This window comes from Sphaeroforma arctica (assembly GCF_001186125.1).
Source record: "Sphaeroforma arctica JP610 unplaced genomic scaffold supercont1.53, whole genome shotgun sequence".
In the NCBI taxonomy this organism is placed as follows: domain Eukaryota; class Ichthyosporea; order Ichthyophonida; genus Sphaeroforma; species Sphaeroforma arctica.
In genome coordinates this window covers 8,377-14,655 of record NW_014040505.1, presented here as the reverse complement: position 1 = coordinate 14,655, position 6,279 = coordinate 8,377, and positions in this window count along the sequence as shown.

Here is a 6,279-nt window from a genome sequence, read left to right as displayed (position 1 = left end):
ATGCTTAATAAGAAATGGTTTAACCTCGCTCAATCAAGATGGGGTACATTTACTATTGATATGTTCGCCGCAGAACATAACAAACAGGTTTCGGATTATAGGTCGTTGACTCATCCTAAAGGTGATGCCCTTCAACTTGACTTATCAAAGCATAATATGTGAGCAAACCCGCCTTGGCAACTTATCGCACAGTTGATAAATTATGTTAATATGTAAGTCGCCTTAGAATAATTAAACGCTTAGGTTAAGTCTAAGTATAGTTAAATTCGAAATAAATAAACGAAATGAGTCTTGTAGTAAAGTTAGGTATGCCTCGTGAAACAGCAATACTCTGAGGGAGTGTGGGGCTGAGACATTGCCTATATATAATCTTCTCAGTACTGTTTTCGCCGAAGGGATTTCATTTAGTGTTTCGTTGTCGCTCTAATAGAAACTATGGTATGTTTCGTTGGGGCGAATCCGAGAGACTCATAAAATCCTATCTTTAGAAAAAAAGGTAGAAAAAAGAAAAATACTCCTGATGTCCATAGTTATTGCATTAACCAATAACTTGCCACTTATCAAGAATTACCGACATAGCCTTCATCAGACTGGCACATCTGGTTAGAAACCTATGTTCGGTTGAGCCATCTCGCTACCGAAGTATTCAGATTTAAATAGATTTGGAAAGTAAATATAGTTCTATTAATAGTACTAGACCAAATCTTATGTTTGGTATTTTACTGGGGCCTTTTAATGGCCTTGTCCAAATATCTGATATGTAAAATGGAAAAGTTATTAAATAATAAAACCGTTAAAAACCATTTAGGAAACTTAAGTTCCTCGTATTATTAAGAGTACGTTTATAGTTTACGTACTGCTTAAGAGTATGTTTATAACATAGAGTCTAATGTGGAGGCCCGGCTATTACACAGCCCCCACCCAGCTTTGAGACCCAGGAGAAGCAAGCTGCTCACTCAAGCTGATTATGGGTCAAAAAGCGAGAAAGAAAAAACGGGTCGAAAACATTAAGTAGCATAACGTATATTAATGTTTCTCAGGCGGAGAAGTTAAGCGTTCTCGGTTACCCTGTGAGTTTTGGGCTTAGGTCCAATAGGTCCGTGGTGGTCGACTGGACGTTTCTTACGCTTCAGTGTCTAAAGCACATATGAAGGGTGAGCATTAAAGCTCGGGATAAATACTGTAGGCGGGTAAGTTTTAACTTCCGTGCCTTCAGACGGGAAACATGCTATCTTTTTTAGCTTGTGACTTATACAGGCGTTTACGCCATTTTCGATTAAAGGCTTTTAAATAGTCTTGATTATCGAAAGCATCTGAAGTCTGCTCAGCGATTGTACCGTCTATAAAGCGTGTACGATAGTATGTATAGCCTCCCTTCTCCGTTCTCCATATAATGTCTTTAAATTGAGAATGATCAAGAGGGGCATTAGAGTCATGTCTTCTTGCGAGAATAATCTCATTAGTCGGAATCTGACTAGTGCCTATATTTAAAGCACTGGAACCGTCAGGGTTATTAACCTCATAGGTTCCACTTTTAACGTCAGCTACAGAGATTATATATGAACCTATCCATTTAGATGTTAATACACCGTCAGGGTTATTAACCTCATAGGTTCCACTTTTAACGTCAGCTACAGAGATTATATATGGACCTATCCATTTGGATGTTAATACAGTAGCATCGGAATTACGTTGACGGATGTTAAATCTGTCTCCAACCTGATACTCTGCTATCTTTTTGGTAGCATTCCATCTATTTTGAATTTTTAATAAGGCAGTATTGCGTGTTTCTCGCAAGCAAGGATATACAACGTTGTAAATACATTGTACCTTCTCTAACCATGGTATCTCATGGTGATTAGGTTCGTCCTTGGTAAAAGGTATTTGTAACTCACTATACCTGCCACGAAAATAGTGAGCGGGTGTTGTACCTATAACCGGATCAGCACACTCGTTCATCTGTGTTTGTACCCACTTAAGGTGGTACGGCCGATCATCTGCATCATCCGTTAATGCAGTACGTAAGAAGAACTTAAGTGTTCTATGGCGCGTTTCATTCGCGCCTTGTGTTTGCGGTTTATATGGTACACCCCTTTTATGGCACATGCCTGATACGAGTACTAACGATTCCATTACGTCATCGCAGAACTCGCTACCGTTATCAATGCACATTGTACCTGGCCATCCGTGGTCAGCAAAGACTTGGCAACATAATTCTGCCACTGTCTGCGTACTCTTGTCCTTTAAAGGATAGAGCAAGTTATACCGTGACGCCACATCAAAGAAGTGGCATACGTAACGGTCGACTGTGTGCTCGGACGTAGGCAGTTCAACCAGATCAATGATGACCCTGCGCCATGGAACATTTTCAGTCACATTCTTAAGCGGTGCGAACCCATAGCGCTTAATCTGGTTGAGATCACAGTCTGTACATGTCTGATATACTCTGTCAACGAAAGTTGCCAGCTTAGGGTGCGCGACTACATTTCGCTTAGCATCTTTAAGTGCGTCTACTACGTTCTGGTGCTTCAGCTTATGATTTTGCGTCAGCCAAGCAAGAATGTTTTTATCATTCTGCTCCTCCAGAATAAAGGTAGGGTGTTGAGAATCCACTTGCGTGGTCTCTAAGCCTGTAGTGTTTCCAGACTCCTGTCCTTCTTTCGCATGAGTGTTATGATTGCGCTCGTGTGCGTTTGATACACCCGACTTATTTAATAGTCGCATTATATGTGTATATGCTTCGTGATTATTTTTCATTAGTCCCTTTAAAAATAGGGTTTGAAAGACTTCGGGCTTGGACTTTATGTTATTAAACAGAGTCCTAGCTAGAGACTGTCAATTCTTAACTGTAGTGCTATTAGTAGATTGTATTTCTTGTGCATAGACTTCAAGTGCTGTGTTGCCTTTGAACTGCTTAACGTTCAATTTAGTAGAGAGTGGAATCTCTGATTCTTTGACCTTGTCAAGGAAGGTCTCAGAAGGGGTCCATGCGGTTGTTCCAATGGGACCTATGCGACATATTATTGTATGTCTCCAGGGCGTCTTCTGGACGGCTCGGGTACCCTGATATAGGAAAGTATCTACTTCCCTATCTAAATATATTGACTCGCATTGTGTCATGCTTATTAATGTATTAAGCCATGGATCTTTACTCCGTAATGGGCAACACAACGTGATGGTAGCTTTGTGTATATGGACATAATTTTGTAATTGGGCAATTAACTGCCATGGTGTATTAGCCCACGCATTATGTTCGGAGAGGTCTAGTTGAAAGGCATCTCCTAAAGGATGATTTAAAGTCCTGTAATTCTTAAGTTGTGCATTATGATGTGCTGCAAACATGTCAACTGTATGTGGCCCAAGTATCTTTTGAGCCAGTTCAAACCACCCGGGGTTACATTTCCAATCAGTGGCTAGTAACTCACGTACGGATTTATTAAAGTCCGGTACAAAGCGTGATAAAATATCCGGTAAAAGGTTATGTATCCCTGGTAGATGTTTGATATCAAAATGAAACTTTAATATTGTATCATGCCATCGGCTCAGTAATTGAGAGTCTGGCTTCATCTCCTTCATATATTGAAGGGACTTCTTATCACACATCAGCGTAAAAGCTGTTCCGTATAAGTAATCGCGGAAGTGTGTTAAAGCTGCTACTATGGCTAGTAGCTCTTGCTTCACAGTTGGATAATTCAACTGTGATGCATTCATTGCTCGGCTAAAGAATTATATATACCTAGGTTTATTATCTATAACCTGGTATAGTACACCTCCGAGTGCTAAGTCTGATGCATCCGTTGCTATTTCAAAAGGCACGCCATCGACTAGTCCTTGTACAACAGGGGCTTGTTGGACTGCGTGCTTGAGCGCTTTGAATGCGTCATCACACTTTTTAGTCCACAAGTATCCTAGTTTGCCTTTATGACATCTTAAGTGTCCAAAGGGTTTAATATATTCAGCCAAGTGTGGTACTCCATCTGAAAAGAAGTTTACAAAGCCACGCATGCTGTTCACATCTTTTCTTGTAGTTGGTGTTCGCCAATCTAACAGGTGTTCCACCTTACCGGGGTCGATTTTAATACCTTCCCCAAATATACGGTAGCCTAAGAGCTGTATTTCGCTCATGGCGAAGTGACATTTCTTCTCGTTAATCTTGAAGTTTTGTTCGTTGAGTCTCTTAAGGACTCGCCTGACTAATGTGGCATCTTCGCCCTTAGATTTAGAAAAGATGACTATGTTATCTATATAGACTTGTACGTTAGGCATGTCTGCAAATATTTCCTCCATTACTTGTTGGAAGAATGCTGGTAAGGAGTGCAACCCGAAAGGTGCACCTCTAAACCTGTATTGTTTACCTTTCCAGGTAAAACTAAAGTACTTACGATGGGGTTCATAAATTTGCATTTGATGATACCCTTGTGTTAGGTCTATGGATGTAAACACCGTAGCACCTTCCATTCGTCTCAGTAACTCGTTTATACGAGGGAGATGGAAACTATGAGTCGGCAATAACTTATTTATTGGACTTATATCTAGACATACTTTGACTTTCTTAAATGCTCCGACAGAGTTGTGTTGATCAACTGCCAATAACGCTAATTTAACTGGCGTTTGTTGGTAATTAATTTCGATTAACCCATCGGATAACCATTTCTCAACTTGTTCTTTAACTACAGCTTCGTATCTCCAAGAAACATAGTTTCTTGAAGGACATTTGAGCTTAGTAAAGTCTACCTTGGTTAAGTCAAGGCTGACATATTCGTCGTTAAAACGTAATTTTGCCCAATCTGTGATCTTTATCTTCTTATTTACTAAAACCAGATCCATAATTTTGTCCGCAAAGTCAGGTATTAATGCCTTGACTGTGTCTGACGGGGGCTTATATGGTTTCAGACAGTTATCGTCTGATTGATCCTTTAATGGATCTATGTTATTTGGTAAACCAGTTACGGTTATACCTAGAGTGAGTAAGTCACTCATTCCGACTATTAAGTCGTACCTCTGTGACATCTTAACTATCACAGCTTGGGTAGTGGTATTTCTTTCATCGGCCAGGGAGATTTTAACATCTGTGGCCATGGTATCACACTTAGAAGTTTTGTCATCTGCCAAGATTCGGTGAGTAGTTTGTGTTCGCCTTTCAATGTCTTTCATTAATGCAAAGCGGTCGGATATACATGAAATTTCTGAATCAGGATCAATCAATGCTAGGACTTTATTTCCATTGCAATATACAGAGATTATTACACGCTCGTATAAAGAGTCGTTGTATTCCCTTTGTAACGATTGTACCTGGTAGTACTGTCACTCCAACTTAATGTCGGGATTTCTGTCACAAGAGCGTGGCCATGGTATCACACTTAGAAGTTTTGTCATCTGCTAAGATTAGGTGAGTAGTTTGTGTTCGTTCAATGTCTTCATTAGTGCAAAGCGGTCGGATATACATGAAATTTCTGAACCAGGATCAATCAATGCAAGGACTTTATTTACATTGCAATATACAGCGATTATTACACGCTCGTTTAAAGAGTCGTTGTATTTCCTTTGTAACGATTGTACCTGGTAGTACTGTCACTCCAACTTAATGTCGGGATTTCTGTCACAAGACTTGGCGTGATAGCCATTGGTCTTCTTACACTTGTCACACTTAGTAAGAAAGTGTGTACAAGTGGGTGCATGTCTGCCATTCCAATAACCGTTAGGGGTCAATTGGTACCTGTCATACCCACACTGTGCTTCGGCACATTTCTTAATCTCCTTAAATGGAGGCTCCTTGTCCTTCGCCTCCGCACGTGCCCGTTTATTGGGTCGCGTTGATTGAGTGGAGTCGCGAGCACGTGTCTGGTTAGGACGCGTCTGATGAGGTTTATCATCTGACGTCTGGCGTGAGAGGTATCCTTGATCGGGGAGCTCGCGCGGTTTCTTATTTACCGCCTTTCCCTTCGAGGTTACTCGGTGTGCGGGGAAAAGAGTGGATACAGTATCATAAAACTGTTCCCACGTAAGTCGGGATAGATGAAACTTTGTTTCATGTCCCTTGTCTCGAGCCTCAGTAGCGTATTTACGTCGCAACTCAGTGTACAGACTTTCACGGTCGTTGTTCCCTATGTTCTTACAGAAAACATACATAACCAGCAACTCGTACCATCGCTGCGCCTTGTCTTTTGATATTTCTGGATGTTTAAGGTCAGCATCAAGTTTCAGAATATAACTCTGAATAGGAGTATTTTCAACTGGTTCAGTTAAGATTGAACTCAGTCCTGGACTTCGCATGTCCTT